The following is a 23,924-nucleotide window of genomic DNA, read 5'->3' as shown; positions in this document are numbered from 1 at the left end:
ATATAGAGCTAGATTAAGTGACAATGATCTACTGTGATTTTCTTTTTCTATTTCAACCTATATTGATAGAATAATGATATCTTTGTAAAACGAAGTAAAAATACTTTCCCATTTTTCTAACCTCCAACAAATATCCAATAATTTACAATGTAATGAGAGACTAGGAATTATTCTTTATTTAAAATATGATTTTAAATGGCCCTCTTGTGTACCAACTTAAATTTATCATATAAATGTTTCATGACACAGTCCCACATCGATAAAATACAGGTCTCCATTTGGTTTGTTGACCAGAAATTGACAAACTTCCTTGCACCCATCACCCAACATAACAGTTGGCAAGAAATTACATCCATTTCTTTATTCCTTCCTCAACCTAGACACCCCCCACACACACACACAAGATACCCACTCTTCTGCATTCTGTGTTTGTGATTTGCTTCTATACTATAGTTTTTAAAATCATTTTATTATATTTCTAGCTTTAGTTTGTTTAGTTTGTTTTCTCTTTACAAAAAGTGTCATGTTTTATATAGCTCTCTGTAATTTAATTTCTTCAATCAGTAATATAATGAAAATATTTATCTGTATTCTTTAATATAGCTCTATTCATTCAATTTGACTGCTATATAATATTCAATCATGTAAGCATACTGAAATGTATTTATCCAATTGCTTGCCAATTACCATTTGGGTGGTTTATTTTTAATCTTTGAAGAAGATAAATTTGGAAAGCTATCTAGTCTCTGCATCATTTTTTATGATATATCTCAGATGACTTTTGTTAAGGCAATTTATGCTCATATGTCTGCTCTAGTTTGCCAAAAGTTTATATTTCTTACTGAAGCCATCTAAAAGTATACATTAGTTTCATTCAAATTTATAAATCTGTATAGTACATTGGTTCATATGCATTACTTTTTAAAAACTTAGAAATATTAAGATATTAAGATAAGCAAAAAAAAAAATAGAAATGAGCCATAATCATCCCATCTGGAGTTATATTCTCTAAATTCATCAAGATAAATGTTGCTGCATATGCTTCCAGACTTTTTTCTATCCATATATTTTGTCTCTCAAAAATCAATTAAAAGGAAAATATTGTTAGGATGTCTATTTTAATCTTTCCTTGTTAATACTGCTACACTTTGTAATACTCGTGACATCACAGGATTCGATGTATGTATCAGAGAAAAGCACTGAAATGAGTAAGTTCTTTGATTACTAAAGCAGTTGAACAGTTTCATTTTGTTATATGTATTAATTTATGAATGACTTGTCATACCCTTTACCCATTTTCGTTTGTTATTCATCTTTTTAAAAATTTTTAATGAATTTATATTTGAGGAATATTACTACATTTTTATACAGGTTGTAAATATTTGCTAACTTTCCATTCCTCTTCTATCTAAATAGATATTTATATTTGTGTGGTACTTAAATATTTAATTCTACATAATTAAATGTATACAAAATTTTATGCATTCCTGATTTCTGATTTTGCTATCTGACTTTAAAAAATCTTCCCAGTTTAGCTAAAATGTAAATATGTAGTTATCTGTATGCTTACTTGTAGTTATCAGATGTGCTGGGGAAGACAGGAATATGTTACATTTAAGATTTTATTCCAGCAAAAGTTTAACCTCCATTCTAGGTGAAACTCTGCCTCTCTCCAAAATCTGTCAAGAGTCATGTCATGTCATTCTGTGGCCAGATCCATAAGTATAGCTGCTGTACATCTCCTGGGTCCTCAATGCTATTGCTCTTAAATACTCTTCTGTGATGACACAGAATCCATCTGGTGGGCTTTCAATTTTGCCAAAGCCTGCCTTTATCTGTAGCTCTCATTCTTCCAGACTTTGACAAATTAAAGGGTTTCTGCCATACCCTTTAATTTTGAATTCCTGTTCTTCCCTTGGATCTAGTACTCCTGCCATTGGAAAGAAATTCAACTTCTATATATATATAGATATACACTGAGTAGTTCATAAATAACAGATATATATTGCTCACAGTTCTGATGGCTGAAAGTTTTAGATCAGAATGCCAGCGTGACCGATGAGGGTCCTGTTCCAGGTGTGACTTGTAGTTGTATCCTCACATGGCAGAAGGGATAAGGGATCTCTCTGGAGCATCTTTTATAAGGCACTAATCCCACCCATAAGGGTTCCACTCTCATGACCTAGCACTTCCTAAAGGTGCCACCTCTTATTACCGTAATCTGTGGTTTAGGATTTCAACTTATGAATTTGGGGGGACACAAACATTCAGACCATAGCATTATACATAACAGAAAATATTTTTCAATGCTATCATTTGGATAGCCTTTAAGCTGATATATATGCCACAGGATTATTCTGATGTTTAAATTCCTATGGTTATTTCTATAGTAATTGAGAAATGACATGTAAAATGCATTTGTTCTACTTCTTTTCCACCTTATTACATGCAAATGTTAAAATGAGACTTTTAAGCGTGGCACTGAAATAATGAGAGAGATTAAAAATCAGAAGAGTATTTTAGATCATGGGAAAATTCTACAAGGATGTAAAAATAAGCTAATTAATTCTCAGAGAGAAAAAAAGGAAACAAAAGAATATAGTGAAAAAGAGGGAAGGAAGAGGAAGTATTCAGGATTGAAGTAAATGCTTTAGAAAGAACTTAAAGTAATATTCACTATTTAAAATCTATAAATTAAGCAGAAAGGATAAAAGAACAGGTAGAGATATACAGTAATAGTTTTGACCTTATCAATTCATGTTGGTTCAATATAGTTCAGGGACATAGATTTAAATAAGAAGGCCAAAATAGAGTTTTTCCCTGAATCCAAACTAGGGAAAAATTAAATTCCCACATGCTTATTGCCCTTATTATCATTCTGCAACAAGACAACGTTTTTCAAAAAGCTCTCACCCCCTGTTTAAGAGTAATGTGTGATATCTTTGTCCATGATGAAAGGAAAATCTCAAGTGGTTTCAGCAATTTCCACAGCTCCTCAATTCATAAAGAGATCTCTAAGAGTCATATAATAGTGGACAGAAGTGGTCCATGGAGGTGACAATTTGCTTGAGTTCATATGGAAAGTAGGTATCATTAGTAAGACTTAAATCCAGATCTCCTCACCTAACTCAAAAATCTTCCTAATTAATCTTTTGGTAGTCACCTTTCTCCATATAGATTTTCATTTAATTCCTATTAACACCTTTCTCAGAATGTGCATCAAATATTAATCCTATAATATTCATATGTGTTTAGCAGACAGTATTCTGCAATAGAATAAATGAAGTTAAATAGTCTTTTTCAATGAAGTATGTATGAAAACTCCTTATGGGTGGAGCACTGTAAAATTCTTTAAGATGTGCTATATTATGTGATGTTTTTCAAACTTAGTTTGAGGTAATGGTTGAATTGATGCTCAGCAGAACACTATTTGGGAAGTCATGTTATAGTTCATGTAGATTCTTTAATTAAAAAAAGAATTTATAATACCATCGCAAAGGGAGCTACTGACTAAATTTTGAACTCAGTTATCTGGCAAAAAAAATATTCTAATTGCTTCCAAGATAAGAAAAAAAATTGAAATTAGAGATGCTACTAAGCACAGCATTAAGTGCTGTGTATATAATTATGAATAAATCAGACACAATTCTAGCCACACGAAGAATATAGGTTAGTGAAGTATACAAACAGAAAAAACTCTTGCAAACAAATGTGAAATTACAACTGCTGCTATAATAAGTGTTACAAAGGAAACAATACTTATGCTATAAAATAATCTATGATCCAAAGAGGGAGAAAATTATGTTTGAGCTCAGACTTGAAGAATGAATGAGAGAAAACCAAGTGAATATGTGTCAGAAGAATATTCTAAGCAGAGAGATGATCCTGTGCAAAGCCTTGGGGTGAGAGGAAACTCAAATTCTTATAAGGCAAGTGGAAAGAATAAAGGAGAATATTATACGAAATAAAGCTAAAAAAGTAGGTAGAGAGCTGTCCTTGTGGCCCATTATAAGTCATGTAAAGAGCTTTATTTAAGGTCAACTAAAGAGTTTGGAGCAGAGAAAATGGCATATTATTTTTATTTTGAAATGATCAACCTGTCTAGAGATAACCTCCCCAATGTGGCATAGCTCAGTGTCTATAAAGAGATTATTTTGGCCAGTTATTCTTTCCACCAGGGAAACTGAGATTATGTAAGCACCAGCCTTCCCCAGCTCTGCAAAATTCTGCCAGAGACCCAATTCTTTCTTGCCCTGATCCACACTATTGAGGTGGCCTGCAAGATTGAGGAATGTGGAGCAGCAGGGAGGGTAGAATTAAAGAGACATGGGTCCTGTTTACTATATTGTAGACTCCATCAAGAAGCCCACCCACAAGCCACTAGAAATGCCTCACCTGTAAATCCCTCAAATGGCCCACAGGCAATACACCCCACCCTATGGCCAGCTCCCTGTGTGAGCTCTCCATGGCGGTTGGAGTGAACTGTGACAGAGAGTTCATGAGTATTCACAGGAGCATAATAATTTCCTAGTAACTCAACTCAAAGACATGCAAAGAAAAAAAAAGATGAAAATCTACAATTTCCCTGATAAAGAATTCAAAGTAACTGTTTTAAGGAAGCTCAGTAAGCTACAGGAAAATACACAAAGACAATTCAATTAAATTAGAAAAACAGTACATAACAAAATTAGAAGTTTAATAGAGATACAGAAATCATATAAAAGAGCCCAAAATTCTGGAGCTGAATGATACAATGAATGAAATGAAAAATATAACAGAGACCATCAACAATAAATCATCAAACAGAAGAAAGAATATGAAGAGGAAGGCAGGACATGTGAAATTATCCAGTCATAGGAGAACAAAGAGAAAAAAATGAGGAAAGCCTACATGAATTATAGTATATCATTAAGAGAAACAATCCATGCATTACTGTAGTCTCAGAAGCAGGAGAGAGAGAGAGAAAGGAGCAGAAAGCTTATTTAAAGAAAAAAAATGGCTGAGAACTTCCCAAATTAGTGGAGAGATTTGGACATTCAAGTTCGTAAAACTAATAGGTCACCCAATTATGAAAACAGAAAATTATCTTCTCCAAACTCATTATAATAAAATTGTCTAAAATTAAGGACATAATCTTAAAAGTCAAAAGATAAAAAAATTATTACATACAATGGAACCCCTAGAAGGTTATCAGTGGATTTGGATAATATAATCAAAGTTGTGGGGGAAAAAAAACAAAATTGTCTACCAACAATACTTTACCTGGTAAAGTCCCTCAGAAATGAAGGTGAGACAGACTTTCCCTAACAAAGGAAAGCAGAAAGAAATCAGCATCATTAACGTGCCTTACAAGAAAAGCTATAAGGGGTTCTTCAAGAAGAAATCAAAGGATGCTTATTAGTAATATTAAAGCATATTAAAATATACAATACACTGGTAAAGATAGGTATATAAACAAATTCAGAATCAGAACACTCTAATATTGTAATAAGGTGGTGTGTTAATAACTTAACTCTAGTATAAAAGTTAAAAGCCAAAAGAATTAAAAATAGCTATATAATTTGTTAAAGGATACACAGTATAAGAAGAAGTAAATTGTGACATCAAAAATATAAAATGTGGAAGAGAAGAAAAAGAGTACGTTACTGTACGCAATTAAAGTGGTTATGAGTGTAAAATAGACCGTTATATCTATAAGATGCTTTATGTAAGACTCATGGTAACCACAAAGCAAAAACCTACAGTGGATATGCAAAAGAAAAAAATTAGAAAATTGATATTGTTGTAGAAAATTATCAATTCACAAATGAAGACACTAAGAGAACAAGAAAGGAATAATGGACTACAAAACAGCAAAAACCCAATTATGAAGATAGTATTAGCAAGTCCTTACCTATGAATAATTACTTAAATGTGCATAGACTAAATTCTCCATCTAAAGTCATTAAGTGGTTTGGTGGATACAAAAACAAGACCCAACTGTATGCTGCTACAAAAGACTCACTTCAGCTTTAAGGACACATGAAGACTGAAAGTAAAGGGATAGAAAAAGATATTCCACGCAAGGAAAAAACCAAAAGAGAACAGAGACAGCTACACTTATATAAGAAAAAACAGACTTTAACACAATGCTGTAATTAGACAAAGGTCATTATACAATGATAAAGGGATCAATTTATCAAGAGGATGTACAATCACAAAAATACATGCACACAACTCTGAAGCACCTAAATATATTAAAAGCATATACTAAGATATCTGAAGGGGGAAATAGACAACAGCACAATAATAGTAGAGGATGTCACTTTCAACACAAGGTAAGTAATCCGGACAGAAAATCAATAAGTCAACATTGGACTTGAATTATAATTAAAACAAATGGACCTAACAGACACATACAGAAATTCTATCCAACAGCATCAGAATACACATTCCTCTCAAGTATACATGAAACATTCACCAGAATAGATCATATGTTATGTCACAAAACAAGTCATAGCAAATTTAAGAACAAGTTTACCTTTACTGACCATAATAGTATGAGACTAGACATCATTAGCAGTAAGAAAGTTTGAAAAATTCACAAATATGTGGAAATTAAACAATACATTCTGGAACAACCGACAGATCAAAGAAATGAAAAGGGAAAAACGTCTTAAAACAAACAAAAGTGGAACATAACATACCAAAACTTATGGAATGCAGCAAAAGTAGTTTTCAAGGGAATTTCATAGAGATAAATGTCTATATTAAGAAAAAAGAAAGATCTCAAATAGACAACTTTATACCTCAAGGAACTAGAAAAATAGTAACAAACTAAGCCCGATTTAGCAGAAGGAAGGAAATAACAATGATTAGAGCATAAATAAATGAAATAGAGATCATAAAACCAACAGAAAATATCAATGAAACTAAGAACTGATTTTTCAAAAAATAAGCAACACTGACAAACTTTTAGCTAGATTCAGAGAAAGAGAAAGAAGATTCAAATAAATAAAATGAAGCATAAAAGAGGATTTTATATAATCAAATAAATAAAATGAGACAAAAAAGAGTATCAATTTTGAGAATACAAAAATTCAAAGGATGGCTTTTTGTCTGACATCTTAGCGAGCTACAGGAGTAGCTGCTGGTCTCCCAGCTTTTCAATGCCACCCAAGAACAACAAGAAAAAGAAAGGTGCTGGAAAGTCAGCCAAAAAAGACAAAGACCCAATGCCAAAAAGAAAAAGTGTCCATAGGCAAAGTTCAGGACAAGCTTAATAACCTGGTCTCCTTTGACACAGTGACATATGACAAACTCTGAAAGGAAGTTCCCAGCTATAAGCTTATAACTCTGAGAGACTGAAGATTTGAGGTTCCCTGGCCAGGGCAGTCCTTCAGGAGTTCCTTAGTAAAGGATTCATTAAACTGGTTTTAAAGCACAGAGCTCAAGTAACTTACACCAGAAACACCAAGGGTGGAGATGCCCCAGCTGCTACTAAAGATACATGAACAGATCCCCCAGGTGCACATTTTAGAAAATAAAACTTTACTAAATAACAAAAAAATCAAAGGACGGTAAGAGGCTACTATGAACAATTATATTTAAAAAAATGAATAACCTAGAAGAAATGGATAAAGATTTCAACATATACAAGNTACTAAATAACAAAAAAATCAAAGGATGGTAAGAGACTACTATGAACAATTATATTTAAAAAAATGAATAACCTAGAAGAAATGGATAAAGATTTCAACATATACAAGGTACTAAGAGTGAAGGACAAAGAAATAGAAAATCTGAACAGATCAATAAAGACTGAAATTGAAGCATTAATCAAAAATCTCCCAACAAAGAAAAGCTCACAACCAGATGGTTTTACAGGTGAATTCTACCAAATATTTAAAGAATGAACACCAATATTTCTTAAACTCTTCCAAAAAATTAAAAAGGAAGCACCTTCAAAATCATTTTATGAAACCAGTATTAGCCTGATACTAAACCAGATAAGGACACTACTAAGTTAAAGGACTATAGGCCAATATCCCTGATGAATATAGATGCAAAAATTCTCAACAAAATACTAGCAAACTGAACTTAACAGACAATTAAAAAAAAAAGAATCATACTTCACATGTGAGTGGAATTTATCCCTGGGATGCTGAATGTTTCAACATACACAAATGAATAAATATGATACACCACATTAATAGGACAAAGGATAAAAATCATATGATTATATCAATATATGCAGAAGAAGTATTTGATAAAATTCAACATCTTTCACGGTAAAAACTCTCAGCAAATTAGGTATATAAGGAATGTACATCAACATAATAAACGCCATGTATAATGGACCCTCAGTTAACATCATACTCAATGGTCAAGGGGTGAAAGCTTTTCCTCTAAGACCAGGGACAAGACAAGGGTGACCACTCTGACCATTTCTGTTCAACATAGCACTGTAAGTCCTACCCAAAGCAATTAGGTAAGAAAAAGAAACAAAAAACATCCAAGTCAGAAAGAAAAAAGTAAAATTATCTCTGTAAATATGATCTTATACATAGAAAATCATAAATACATCACCAAAAATTGTTAGAACTAATAAAGTAATTCAGTAGATCAAATCAATACACAAACATCAGTTGCATTTCTATATATTAACAATGAACTACCTAAAAAAAAGAAAGAACACAATCCCATTTATAATAGCACCAAAAACAATAAAATACTAAGAATATATTAACCAGGAGGTGAAAGGTTTGTACACTGAAAACTGTAAGACACTGATAAAAGAAATTAAAAAAGAAATAAATGGAAATACACCCTGCGTTCATGAATCAAAGAATTAGCATTGTTAAAATGTCCATACTACTCAAAGCCATCTACAAATTCAGTGGAATCCCAATCAAAATTCCAATGACGTTTCTCACAGAAATAGAATAAACAATCCTAAAATGCATAGGGAACTTCAAAAGACCCTCAACAGCCAAAACAATCTTAAGAAAGAAAAACAAACTGGAGGAACCACACTTCCAAAGTTCAAACTATATTACAAACCTATAATAATACAAACAGTATAGTACTGGCATAAAAATAGACACCTAGACAAATGTAACAGAATTGATAACCCAGAAATAAACCTACCCTACGTGGTCAACTAATTTTCAATAAGGGTGCTAAGAATACTCAAAGGGGAAAGGATAGTCTTTAATAAGTGTTGCTAGGAAAACGGATATTCATATGCAANTGGATATTCATATGCAACAAAGAAATTGGACAATTCACAAAAATTAACACAAAATGAATTGAAGACTTGGATGTAAGACCTGAAACANCGGATATTCATATGCAAAACAAAGAAATTGGACAATTCACAAAAATTAACACAAAATGAATTGAAGACTTGGATGTAAGACCTGAAACAACAAAACTCCTAGAAGAAAATGTAGGGAAGGGCGCCTGGNAAATAAATGGAAATACACCCTGCGTTCATGAATCAAAGAATTAGCATTGTTAAAATGTCCATACTACTCAAAGCCATCTACAGATTCAGTGGAATCCCAATCAAAATTCCAATGACGTTTCTCACAGAAATAGAATAAACAATCCTAAAATGCATAGGGAACTTCAAAAGACCCTCAACAGCCAAAACAATCTTAAGAAAGAAAAACAAACTGGAGGAACCACACTTCCAAAGTTCAAACTATATTACAAACCTATAATAATACAAACAGTATAGTACTGGCATAAAAATAGACACCTAGACAAATGGAACAGAATTGATAACCCAGAAATAAACCTACCCTACGTGGTCAACTAATTTTCAATAAGGGTGCTAAGAATACTCAAAGGGGAAAGGATAGTCTTTAATAAGTGTTGCTAGGAAAACGGATATTCATATGCAAAACAAAGAAATTGGACAATTCACAAAAATTAACACAAAATGAATTGAAGACTTGGATGTAAGACCTGAAACAACAAAACTCCTAGAAGAAAATGTAGAGAAGGGCGCCTGGGTGTCTCAGTTGGTTAGGCATCTGCCTTTGGCTCAGGTCATGGGATCAAGTCCCACATCCCTCTCCCTCTACTGCTCCCCGTGTTGTGCTCTCTCTCACTCACTCTTTCTCTCTCTCTCAAATAAATAAAAGCTTTAAAAAAAAAAAAGAAAATGTAGGGAAAAAGCTCCTTGATATTGGCCTTAGCAATAATTTTTTGCATATGACACCAAAAGCACAAGCAACAAAAACAAAATAAATAAGTAGGACTACGTCAAACTAAAAACCTTCTGCATAGCAAAAGACATAATCAACAAAATGAAAGGAAAAGCCTATAGACTAGGAAATATATTTGCAAATCATATATCTGAAAGGGATTAATACCCAAACATATAACAAATACATGCAACTCAATAAGAAAAAACCAAATAACCTGATTTAAAAATGGGCAGAGGACCAAAATTGACATTTTTTCCATAGAAGACATACAAATGACCAACTGGTATATGAAAAGATGTTCATCATCACCAATCATCAGGGAAACGCAAATCAAAACCACAATGAGAGGGGTTCCTAGGTGGCTCAGTCCACTAAGCATCGGACTCTTGATTTCAGCTCGGGTCATGATCTCAGGGTTGTGAGATCAAGCTCCATGTCAGGCTCTGTGCTCAGCTCAGAGTCTGCTTGAGATTCTCTCTCTCCCTCTCTCTCTCTGCCCCTCCTTCTGCTCTGTACTCAAATAAATAAATAAATAAATAAATAAAATCTTAAGATAAAACACACAATGAGACATCACTTCACATCTGTTAGAATGGCCAAAATCAAAAAGACGAGATAACAAATGCCGGAATGAATGTGGAAGAAAGGAATCCCTCATGTACAGTTGGTGGGAATGTAAATTGCTATAGCCACCATGGAAAATAGCATGGAAGTTCATCAACAAATTAAAAATAGCAATACCGTATGATTCAGCAATCCTACTTCTAGGTGTACATCCAAGGAAATGAAATAACTACCTCAAAGAGATATCTGCACCCCCATTTTCATTGCAGCATNAGAATGGCCAAAATCAAAAAGACGAGATAACAAATGCCGGAATGAATGTGGAAGAAAGGAATCCCTCATGTACAGTTGGTGGGAATGTAAATTGCTATAGCCACCATGGAAAATAGCATGGAAGTTCATCAACAAATTAAAAATAGCAATACCGTATGATTCAGCAATCCTACTTCTAGGTGTACATCCAAGGAAATGAAATAACTACCTCAAAGAGATATCTGCACCCCCATTTTCATTGCAGCATTAATGACAACCACCAAGGCATGGAAACTAGCTAAGTGTCCACTGATGAATAAATAAAATGTGGTACATATATACAATATACATATATACATTACCCTAAAATAGAAGAATCTGCCTTATCAATCAAGTTTCAGCTGAGAATATCCTCAGGATTTCCACTTCAAAGTGAGAGGAAAATTGCTACACCTTTCTTAAGAAAGAGTACTGTGTTTAGTAAATTCTTTCAATTTTGAAAGCAACCTATACTAATTTGAATTTGCGNTCAAGTTTCAGCTGAGAATATCCTCAGGATTTCCACTTCAAAGTGAGAGGAAAATTGCTACACCTTGTACTCTTAAGAAAGAGTACTGTGTTTAGTAAATTCTTTCAATTTTGAAAGCAACCTATACTAATTTGAATTTGCGGCTTCTACCCAGATACCAGATACTGTTTCTCCCCTAGTCTAGAACTCAATCAATGAGCAGTTAACGATTCAGTAGCAAAATATTAGCTTCTAGTCCCCATGACCCTGGATCATACTGTTTAGATATTTTGGTATTCAAGAGAACAATTTCCACCAAGAAACACAATAATGTTTACAATGGAGCGAAAACCGAGATTGAAACCAGATAATTATACAGAAAAAGATGTTTTGATGTTAGGAGTGACTGATCCATACTAACAGGTAACATAGGACTGATGCTCTATTATAGGAACCATGAAGTATACTGATAGACCTCAGATGTTCCTTGCTTTCTACCACCATGCCCAGAAGTGGATGTTTATTCCTACTCTTATACCTCTCTAATGGCAGGACTATCAANCGGCAGGACTCTTATACCTCTCTAATGGCAGGACTATCAAGAGCTTAGAACCTCAGGAATAGAACTATATCCAGCTCAATGCTCTGCCAGAGTACATGAGTAATGTGAATTCTGTAGCATTTAATTATATCTCCATACAAGGAAGTGTAAACTTTTGTAATGTGGTTTCTTTGTACCTGGTAGTATGGTTACAAAATCCTAGGCAACCATAGGGAGAGGGAAAAGGAATTTGGTAGGCCAAGATAAAGGAAACTGTAGACTCAGATTCAGTCATTCACAAAAATAGGTTTATATAGCTCTATAAGCCAAGTTATTGCATTTAAAAAAATACTTCTAAATTTTATCATAATGGAGTTTGGAGAACTCGGATCATGGGTTTTTTCACTGTTTAACTAGGGTATCTTTACTGTCCATTAAGGCTTAAATAGATAATAGAGTTTGGAAGGAGAAAAATTTAATATGAGGTAGGGAAATCTTGATCTTTTCTGATAAATGTGATTGTAGTAACATGATATCAAAGTAAAAGGGCCATCTATACATGTATCTCCCTATTTCTCTTTCTCGTAATTGGGCTCACATATCAAGGGAGTACATTAAATAATCTGAGGACAGCAACAAGTACAGATTTTACTGTGTTCCAACTAAGAAGCACACCTACATCAAATAAACTAGATAATCCAGTGTGGTCATGTGCAGTGAGTCAGGCACTGTAGCGCAGCTGTTCAGTGCCCTATGATGCAGTGAACTATTTGATGAGCCAGTAGGACACCCATGAGCTCCATCAGAGCAACATGTAACTTCACTCTATAGAGTCATGAAAACCAGCTTGTATATTCCATAACAGCATATGACCAGGGTGTGGCTCCTTACCTTATTTCCCATTTTCCATTGCTTTTCTTTCCCCTCACTATTGAATGTGGAATATATTTCCACTTCAGTTACTCAGAGTCAATTTCAGTTGCCACAATCACATATTCTTAACTGATAAAAATAGTCACACTTTTATCCTTTAAAAAACAGTACTACAGACTTAATTCAGTAACAGTTATAACCACCTGAAGCCCTGGAATATATGCACTCTCTTCCAATATTTCTGAATTTCACTTTAGAATATTCATTAAAAATGGAGGATGGATCTTCTCANTAGTACTACAGACTTAATTCAGTAACAGTTATAACCACCTGAAGCCCTTTTACATATTTTAATGTATTTTTCATCTGGAATATATGCACTCTCTTCCAATATTTCTGAATTTCACTTTAGAATATTCATTAAAAATGGAGGATGGATCTTCTCATTTATTTAATTAGAAAGACTTTGAGACGTGAATTATTGCTATAGTTACACTGATATTTCTCCCACCATGATTCTTTTTAAATTTCCAGTCATCTACATTCTTTTTCCTGTTTAAATGAAATATTTCACTTTGAAAAGTCCACATTTTTCTTCCATTATCTAAACTCTACTTTAAAATAATACAGGTACTTCAGCTTACTTTTTATAGCAGTAACCACATAAATATTAAATTATTTCAAGTATTAATTTATTACCATGTATTAGTTTATTATAGTAAGTCTAGAACCTTTTATAATAGCAATCCATCATTTATAATCTATGAACAAAATACACAGTAACAAGAGCGGGACTTTTTTTAAATTGGAAACTGAAATTTAGGAAAGGTCTTAAAAACAAATAGCTTTAATATTCTGAACTGATTTTTTTACAAATAGCAGTTTTGGATTTTTTTTTTTATTAAATCCTATATCTTGACAGAAATCTGCAATCGAAGGCACTTTTGGAGATAATATAGCACTGAGTGAAGAACACCTTTATAGTCTCCTAAATACAAGCTACAAAAATAACTAAGTTTGTCTTGAGAAAGAATATGTCCCTGAGACTGTAAGATACAGGAAATAATACATTTTTGAGTAGCTTTTACTGTCACAAGGGAAAAAAATAGCTGAATTTGTCTAAAGGAGCCCTACACTATAATCTGACAGTCTTTAATCATGTAGACTGCTGTTTTTAAAGAGTCAATATGGTGGAGAAACAGTATAACAGGCTTGAAATCATATGGATTAGAGTTTAAATTGTGGGTCCATACTACCTATAATCTATGATGCACGTTAGTTTCATATTTTATAATTTCTGAAGACAGAAAACATTCAGCAATTGCTGTCAGCCGGCCATGATGTAGTTTTTATTGCTTGTACATGAGTAAGCATCAGAAGTTTGAGTCAAAGTAGCAGAATGGGTGTCTGTGGCTGGGAAACTAAACTTGAACACAATGGTAAAATACATTTTAATTCTAGAAGCAAGTGATTGTGAGGAAGAGGTGGGATTAGTGGTGACTTGATATGTATAATAATAATCATGGAATAGAACAATTCTACATACTTGCAAAGCCAGATTTAGAGTTTTGTATAAAAAGCTTTGAATTCTTTTATGGTTTCCTTAAAAAAATGCTGTTCCACTAAATTTCTGGTATTACAGAGTAATAATGATAAAAACTTCCTGTAAGTAGTCACATTTTTGGTGGGTAGGCTATAATTTGAATATCAATTTTTTTTAAATATTAAGGCACTATTTTTGTCTGTTCTTTTAAAATAATAGTACTTTTTTTTTCTTTGGACTGGCACTTATTTTCCCATATTCAACAGGTAGAATTGATTACAATTTAAATCATTTTTGCAATAAAATGAGTTTCAAGTTTTCTTTTATATAAATCTTTGGACTTCTCTTATCTCCAAATTTCACCATTGTGTTCTAAACTTAGATAATCAAAATTCAATGGCCAGGTATATGTCTAGAAAGACATACTTATTTTTTAAAACAAATATGTTATTGTCATGGGACAGCATTCATAAGAGGTGACAACTGGCAATATGACAATATAACACTGGAAATGTAAACATCCTTTAAAAGTGACAAATTCCTCTTAGAAAAAGTAGCTAGCAAAAACAGAGAAGATAATTATAAATTATAAAATTGTCCAGAAAGAACTTAAATTATATTTTCCTTACTGGCTAGCTATTTGACAAGTGAGGATGAGGCAGTCATATTTATGACCCACTAAAGAATAATCTATTAGTATTCTATATTAATCTACAGATAAATATTTAATTTTTATATATTTTCCATGAGCACTTTAATTGGGTCACACATGTCACTGGGCACCCCTTGGACACGCTCAGAATCATCTGAAGACTAAGGGTTGAGGTGTCAAGTTGCCACTTAGGATAGATGTGAGGAAATCAGTAAAACTGAGCATCTTATTATTAATATATCATTTATACTCAATGACCAGTGACTATATATCAAAGGATTCTGAGTTGTCAAAGTTTACACTGTAGAAGTAATTTTTACAACCATGATGAGTTGCAGCAGCAAACTGTCTCTGGTGTAAAGCAGTCTCTGTCACCACTTGCCCCCAATTCCCCTGTGTAAATACAAATCTATGTTCCCGTTGTGCCATCTGGCAGAGAATATGAAAATAACCCAGGTGGCCTTTATTACATTTCAAGTTGGAAAAGAGAGTATGTTGCCTTGGTAAGGAAGGGATGGAATGATATTAATACTAACAGATTTTTTTTTTAACCTAAGAGATTCATGCCACGCTTTTATATTCTTTTTTTTTCAATCAACAGTTTTACTTCGGAAAAAAAAATACATAATAGAGGAAACTGGGGAAACAGAATACAGAATCACCATCTGCACATGATTTATTTTATAATATTTTTTGTTTATTACTCTTTTTGAAGCTAGATGAGGTTATACGATGAATTCTATATAATATCCTATTTTTTAACTTAACATTTTTATCAAAGGATTTTCCATGCTGTCAACTTCACAATGATTAATTTAATAATGCAAAAGAACTCATCAAAGGTATATCCCATGTTTATTTATATTTGTATTCCTTTTTTAATTCATAAATGACATTATAATACTTATACAAGCTTTGATTTTTAAGTTGACACTTTTTAATAAACAGAAGTATCATACTATTATTTTATTTTGCGTTAACAAAATTCTTAGTGGGATTGAATTTGACATACATTTATAGCGAAGCGCTGTGTCTTCACTATTATTACCAAAGTGTAGATTTGGGCAAGGTACTGAACCTCCCTTAGTTTCAGTCTCTTTGCCAATTAGATGGACACATATTTGTACTTCTCAAGGTTTTTGTGAAGCTTAGATTAGAATATGTGCAGACCCCAACATCTAAAAGCTAATCCATCTCCCTCTCAACTTTCTATTCTCCATTTAGAGTGTATTCTCTTTGAGAATTGGCTCATCATGGAGAAATGCTGTGCTTATTTACTTCTATGCCCTTTTGCTTATAATAATGACATTAATCATATGTCACATGTATAGCAATCGTTTTTCAATGTTAAACTTTTTGTTTATGTTACATGTAGAATGTTTGAAATACAGATTTTTTTTATAACTTTAGATGGTAGAAAGCATTGCTTTGAAAATGTTGTTAAAAATTTGCTGTAACTTTCTTAGTTTTTGCAGACTTAAAAATACAATTCTTTGATCAAGATATTTAAAAAAATTTATAATTTCAAGGTAAGAATTTAAGTGGTTCTGAGTAGGGTTTTGTCACTTGGTTAACAAGTATTCCAGAGAATTTACTGAATGAGGATTCTCTTCTCCATTTTATTTATGACTTTTTAAGTGATTCTGTTTTTTTTTTGTTGTTGTTCCATCTCTTTAATCTTGCATCATAACAACTTTCTTTACCACGGCATTCCAAAAAGACTAGCCTTCCCTCACCAATGTGAGAATAGTTTTTATAGTGGTTTTATGTAATGGGTTTTATACACTATTGATTCATTTTGTATGTATCAGTGAAGGACAAACATAAAACCAGACAACAGTGGTAAACTAACTGGGACGCCTGGGTGGCTCAGCCCTTAAGCATCTGCCTTCTGCTCAGGTCAAGATCCCAGGGTCCTGGGATTGAGTCCCGCATCAGGCTCCCTGCTCGTTGGGAAGCCTGCTTCTCCCTCTCACACTCCCCTTGCTTGTGTTCCCTCTCTCGCTCATCTCTGTCAAATACATAAATAAAATCTTTTTTAAAAAAATGGTAAACTAATTGACAGGACTTCTGGAAAGAGATTCCTCAGAGATTGTGTGAAAGTTTTTACATTACAAAGCCAAGTGAGGCTGGTTCAGAGCTGGTCTTCCATAATAATAAACTGATATTTATTGAGGGCTTACTATGAATGGGCCAAGTATTACTCTAAGTGCTGCACATGTATTATCATTTTTTTCTCTCAACATAAGCTTTAAATTAGCTCCTAATGACCTATGAAGATGCTCAAAGAGCCAAAAGATAGACAATGTGAATAAAGAAAAAATATAAAAAAGAATCAAACAGAAACTCTGGAGCTGGAAAGTATAGTAAATGGAATGTCCTATGAGTAAACTGATGCACAGGAGCCAAGGTTACACATCTGGTAGGACACAGAGCCAGAATTTTAACCTGTGTAGGGCTCATGGTCTACCTGTCCTGTCAACCGGAATGGATGTAAGAGTCCAATGGTTTTGTCAGGTTCCCTTTGCTTCCATTATCTGTACTGGCCAACCCGAAAACTAGAAGTGCACCCTGGGAAAGAATGCTCCTTTAAAGCCTTGTCAGGGTGAAGAATTCTAATAGCTACTTAAGACACGGGAAAAGATTTAAGCAGACTACAAATAGAAACATAACATTTAATATAAGAAGAAGATACCAATTTTCCTGCAATATTATGATATTTCTAAAAGATTTTACAACCCAATATTAGCAGAATATAGGGCCACAAATCTCTCAAGACACTACTTATGGGGTTTTAAGAATATTCTGAAAAGCCACTAGACATTGTGTACCTATGCACTAAAAACTCAGATTCATTCACCTGAACATATTCTAGTTCAACAAATCTATCATTTAATAAATGGACCTATGGAGCAAGATATATAGAAGCAGCTCTATAAATTGTGACAACCTCAATTAGGAAATGCATAAAAGAACAAACAAATAGGGGTGCCTAGGTGGCACAGTCGTTAAGCGTCTGCCTTCGGCTCAGGGTGTGATCCCAGCATTCCGGGATCGAGCCCCACATCAGGCTCCTCCGCTAGGAGCCTGCTTCTTCCTCTCCCACTCCCCCTGCTTGTGTTCCCTCTCTCGCTGGCTGTCTATGTCAAATTAATAAATAAAATCTTAAAAAAAAAAGAACAAACAAATGATGTAAACTTAAATAAGAACATAAGGACATTAACTTTTATATACAGCAAATCTTAAAATACAGTAAGTATATAAATATTACTAAAAAATATATAAGACATTAATAGTGCTAAACTCTGGATGGTAACATTGTAAGTAATGGGTCTTTCTTCTTTATACTTGTGGATATTTCAAGATTTTCCACAGTAGATATTTAATAATTTTATATTTATTTAAATATAATACAAAATGGAAAGAGCAGACAGCAAAACACAAGTTTAGAACTATGTTAATTTGGGGGGAAAATGTGAGCCTAGAAAAGTTAAGATTAGATAGTTACATTATTTGGTCATATTTCTTTGCTTTTGCCTGTAGTTTTTCAAGCAGCATGTGTTGTTTTTATAATCAGAATAAAGTTATAGAATACTGTGTTCTATATAATGACCAAAAAATTGCTAAAATGATTTTTAAAAGAAAGTGCAATGTGAAAGTGTTGTTTTCTTTCTGATTAGAAAGCTAATCCTTGACAATCCCCAGATCTCGTGCTGAGTGGGCCAGATCTCTAAGTATCAGGGAGGTTTTTGTCATTTGCAGCTACTGCTGTATTTCAAACAGACTCAGTACAGTCTGTTACAAAGAAGCTCTTCAAAATTATCTGTTAAATTAATTCCATACATTCAATCTATGCCAACAGAAGGTTCAGTCCTGACCAATAAGCAGCAACTCACTCCTTGTATGATATTACAGCTTCTCCTTCAGGCAGAGCACAGATTCCAAATACAATGAGAGTCTTCCTTTAACTTCAAATACCTATTCTTCATGCCTCCAGCTTCCTAATTGTATAACCTTGGGGAAACTACTTAAACATTATGAGATTATTCCTCCCATTTTCAAAATGAAGATAACATTATCTAATTTTTAGGGTAACTATATCAATCAAGTAAATGTCAATATAACTGACCTGCAGTTCATCTGGACATACAATAAGCCAAATGGGGTTCAACAGAGTTATACATTTTGGTAACTGATTGGTTTTTTCCTTTTTTATTGAATAAACTTGATATGTAATGTTGTGTAAGTTTAAAGTGCGCAGAATGTCACTTTGATACATTTATATACTATAATATGTTTGATGTCATGATAGTTATCATATAATTACAGTACAGTTATTATTTTCTATATTCACTATACTTTGCAATTAGATCTCTATGGTTTCTTTACTACTTGTTATAGCTTTGTACTCTTAAACACCATCACTTTTATCCTCACCCTCCCCTGTCCCACCATCTCCTGGTAACAACCATTGTATTCTGTTTTCTACAGGCTTAATTTTTTCAGATTGCACATATAAGTAATATCGTACAGTACTTGTCTTTCTCTGACTTATCTCACTTAGCATAAGTCCCTATATTGTTGCAAATAAGAGAATATCTTTCTTATGGCTGAATAATATTCCATTGTGTATATATTTCATATCCTTTTCATCCATTAATCCACTGATGGGCATTTGGATTATTTCCATATCTTGGCTATTGTGAATAATGCTTCAGTAAACATGGGAGTGCAGATAACTCATCAAAATCATGTTCCCTTTTCCTTTGAGTATATACCCAGAAGGGAATTTCTGGATCACAGAGTAAATCTATTTTTAATTTTTTGAGGACACTCCCTATTGTTCTCCATAGTGGCTATACCAATTTACATTCCCACCAACAATGTATAAAGATTCCCCTTATACCACATCCTCACCAGCACCTCTTATGTCTTGTCTTATAATGATAGCTATTCTAACAGGTGTAAGGTGATATCTCATTGTGGTTTTGATTTGCATTTCCGTTATGATTAGTAACGTTGAGCATCTTTTCGTGTGTCTGTTGGCCATTTTAATGTCCTCTTTGGAGAAATGTCTATATAGTTCTTCTGCCCAATTCTTAATTGGATTATTGTTTTTGTTATTGAGTTGCAAGACTTCTTTACATATTTTGGATATTAGCCCCTTAGCTGATAAATGGTTTGCAAAAATTTTCTCCCATTCTATGGATTGTCTTTTTAATGTGTTAATTATTTTTCTCTGCGAAGTTTTAAATTTTATATAGTCCCATTTGTTGAATTTTTGTTGTTGTTTGTGCTTTTGGCACCATGCCCAAAAAATTATTGCCGAAATCAATATCAATGAACTTCTTCCTTTTATTTTCTAGTTTTATGGTATCAGGTCTCATGTTTAAGTCTTTGATTCATTTCAAGTTAATTTCTGTGAGTGGTGTTGAGGTAAGGGTCCAATTTCATGTTCTGCATATGTTTCTCCAGTTTTCCCAACACCATTTGTTAGAGACTATGCTTTCCCCATTGCGTATTCTTGTCTCCCTTGTCAAATAGTTGACTGTATATGCTGGGATTTAATTCTAGGCTCCCCCTTCTGTTCCACTGGTCAGCGTGTCTATTTTTGGGCTAGCATCATGCTGTGTTTGGTACTATAGCTTTATAGTATAGTTTGGAAGCGTGATACCTCTAGCTTTCTTCTTTTCCCTCAGGATTGCTTAGACTATTTGGGATCTTACGTGGTTCCACACAAATCTTAGGATTTCTTCTTCTAGTTCTGTGAAGAATGCCTGTGGTACTTTGATGGTGATTGCACAAAATCTATAGATGACTCTGAGTAATATGGCCAGTTTAACAATAGTAATTCTTATAATCCATAAACATGGGATGTTTTTCCATTTGTGTCTTCAATTTCTTCCAGCAAAGTTTTGTAGTTTTCATTGTATTAATCTTTCACTTCCTTGGTTAAATTTATTCCTAAGTATTTTATTGTTTTTGATGCTGTTGTAAATGGGATGGCTTTCTTTCTTTTTCAGTTGCTTCATCATTGGTGTAAAGGAATGCAATCAATTTCTGTATGTTTATTTTATATCCTGGCACTTTACTGAAATCATTGATTAATTACAACAGTTTTTTAACTGATTCTTTTTGTATTTTCTATATATTGGATCATATCATCAGCAAATAATGACAATTTTACTTCTTTCTCTCTGATTTGGATGCCTTTAATTTTCTTATCTTGCCAAATTGTTCTAGCTAGGACTTTCAGCACTAAATTGAATAGGAGTAGTGAGAGTGGGCAATTCTTGCCTTGTTCCTGACTCAATAGCAAACACTTTTAATTTCTCTTCATTGAGTATAATGTTTGCTATGACTTTGTTATATATGTACTTTATGACATCGAGGTGTGTTCCCTCTATACCTGTTAAGGGTCTTTATCATGAAAGGGTGCTGTATTTTGTCAAATGCTTTTTCTGAAACTATTGAGATGATCATATGATTTTTAAAATAAAGATTTTATTTATTTATTTATTTGAGAGAGAGAGAGAGTGGGAGCACAAGCAGAGGGAGTGGCAGAGGGAGAGGAAGAAGCAGGCTCTCTGACATGGGGCTGGGATCATGACCTGAGCCAAAGTCAGGCGTTTAACTGACTGAGCCACCCAGGTGCCCCAGATGCTCATGTGATTTTAATCTTTCATTTTATTGATGTGATGTATTAAATTTATTGATTTGCTTATGTTGAACCATCTCTTGTGATAAAATTCACTTGGTCATGGTGTATAATCCTTTTAATGTGTTCTTGGATTCAGTTTGTTAATATTTGAGAAATCTTGCATCTATATTCATCAGGGATATTGGTCTACAATTTTCTTTTCTTGTGGTGTCCTTATCTGGTTTTGGGAACAAAGTAATGCTGGCCTCACAAAATGAGTTTGAGAGTATTCCCTCCTCCTCAATATTTTGGAAGAGTTTGAGGACAAACTGGCATTAATTCTTCTTTAAATGTATTTGGTAGAATTCTTCAGTGAAACTATCTGGTCCTGGAGTTGTCTCTGTTGGGAATTTGTTTTTCCTAAATCACTGATTCAGGCGCCTGGGTGGCACAGCGGTTAAGCGTCTGCCTTCGGCTCAGGGCATGATCCGGCGTTTTGGGATCGAGCCCCACATATCAGCCTCCTCTGCTATGAGCCTGCTTCTTCCTCTCCCACTCCCCCTGCTTGTGTTCCCTCTCTCACTGGCNATTAGCCTCTTCTGCTATGAGCCTGCTTCTTCCTCTCCCACTCCCCCTGCTTGTGTTCCCTTTCTCACTGGCTGTCTCTATCTCTGGCAAATAAATAAATAAAATCTTTAAAAATAAATAAATAAATAAATCACTGATTCAATCTTTCACTAATTCGATCTTTTACTGATCATTGATTCAATCATTACTGGTGGGTTTAGATCTTCTCTTTCTTCCTGATTTAGTCTTGGTAGGTTGTATGTTTCTAGACATGTATCCATTTCTTCTAAGTTATATAATTTGTTGGCATATAATTATTCATAGTAATCTCTTATGATTCTATGTATTTCTACAGTATCAGTTCTAATATCCCTTCCATCACTGCTAATGTTATTTACTTGAATCTTCTCTCTTCTTTCTCTAGCTAAAGGTTTATCAATTTTGCTTATTTTTTCAAAGAACCACTCTTAGTTTCATTGATCCTTTCTTTTTTTTCTGGTCTCAATTTTATTTATTTCTGCTTTGATCCTTATTATTTCCTTCTTTTTGCTAACTTTGGACTTAATTTATTCTGCTTTTTCTGGTTCCTTGAAATGTAGTTGGTTATTTGAGATCATTCTAATTTCTTAATATATATGTTTATTGCCATAAACAACTCTTTCAGAACTGCTTTTGTTGCATCACAATATTTGATTTATTTTATTTTCATTTTCATTAGTATTTAGATAATAATTTATTTCCCTTAGGAATTTTTCTTTGACCCAATAGTTGTTTAGAAGTGTGTGCCCATTTTCTAAAGTGTGGTTCAATTCCAAAGTTTCCTTGTTAATTTTCTGTCGGAACAATCTATCCATTATTGATAGTAGGGTATTGAAATTTCTTATAATTATTATATTGTTGTCTACTTCTCCCTTAAGATCTGCTATTAATTGCTTAATATATTTTGGTGCTTGGGTGTTGGGAGAATATATGTTTATAATTGTTATATCTTCTTGATAATTCACTCCTTCTATTCTTACATCATGACTTTATCTGTCTCTTTTTATACTTCTCGGGTTTACATCTATTTTGTGTAATGTAAGTCTGGCTTTTCCTACCTTCTTTTCATTTCTGTTTGGAAATTCATTTTCCATCCTTTCACTTTGAGCCTCTGTGAGTCTTTGGAGCTGAAATGAGTCTCCCACAGGTAGCATTTATTTGGGTATTTTTTTTTCTTCATCCAGCCACTCTGTGCCTTTTGATTGGTGACTTCAATCCATTTACATTTATAGTGATTACTAATATGTAAGGATTTAGTACTGCCATTTTATCTTTTGCCTTTTGGTTATTTCATCTCACCATTGTCATTTTCCTTCTATTTTTGTCTACCTGTGTATGTTGGCGGTTTTCCATGGTGATCTGCTCAGGATCCCCACTTTGTGTTTTTGTTTTTTCAATGTCTCATGTCTCTGCTTTAGATTTTTGCTTTATGGTTACTCTGAACTTTACAGAAAACATCTTATAGATAAAACAGTCTTTTCTCTTCTGACAGAAATTTAATCTTCATTAACCTATAAATATCCTATCCTTTTACTCTTCTCTTTTC

At 33.4% G+C, this 23,924-nt stretch overlaps 2 pseudogenes; one reads left to right on the top strand and one right to left on the bottom strand.

Annotated features, from left to right (window-relative positions):
* The window catches only part of LOC117797111, a 210,417-nt pseudogene that overhangs the window by 171,128 nt on the left and 15,365 nt on the right, over positions 1-23,924 (bottom strand).
* Positions 7,149-7,493, top strand: LOC109491318 (annotated as a pseudogene).

Source organism: Ailuropoda melanoleuca, chromosome 18 (genome assembly GCF_002007445.2).
Source record: "Ailuropoda melanoleuca isolate Jingjing chromosome 18, ASM200744v2, whole genome shotgun sequence".
Taxonomy (NCBI): Eukaryota; Metazoa; Chordata; class Mammalia; order Carnivora; family Ursidae; genus Ailuropoda; species Ailuropoda melanoleuca.
The sequence above is the reverse complement of the archived record's forward strand: the minus strand, read 5'-3'. Positions and strand labels throughout refer to the sequence as shown.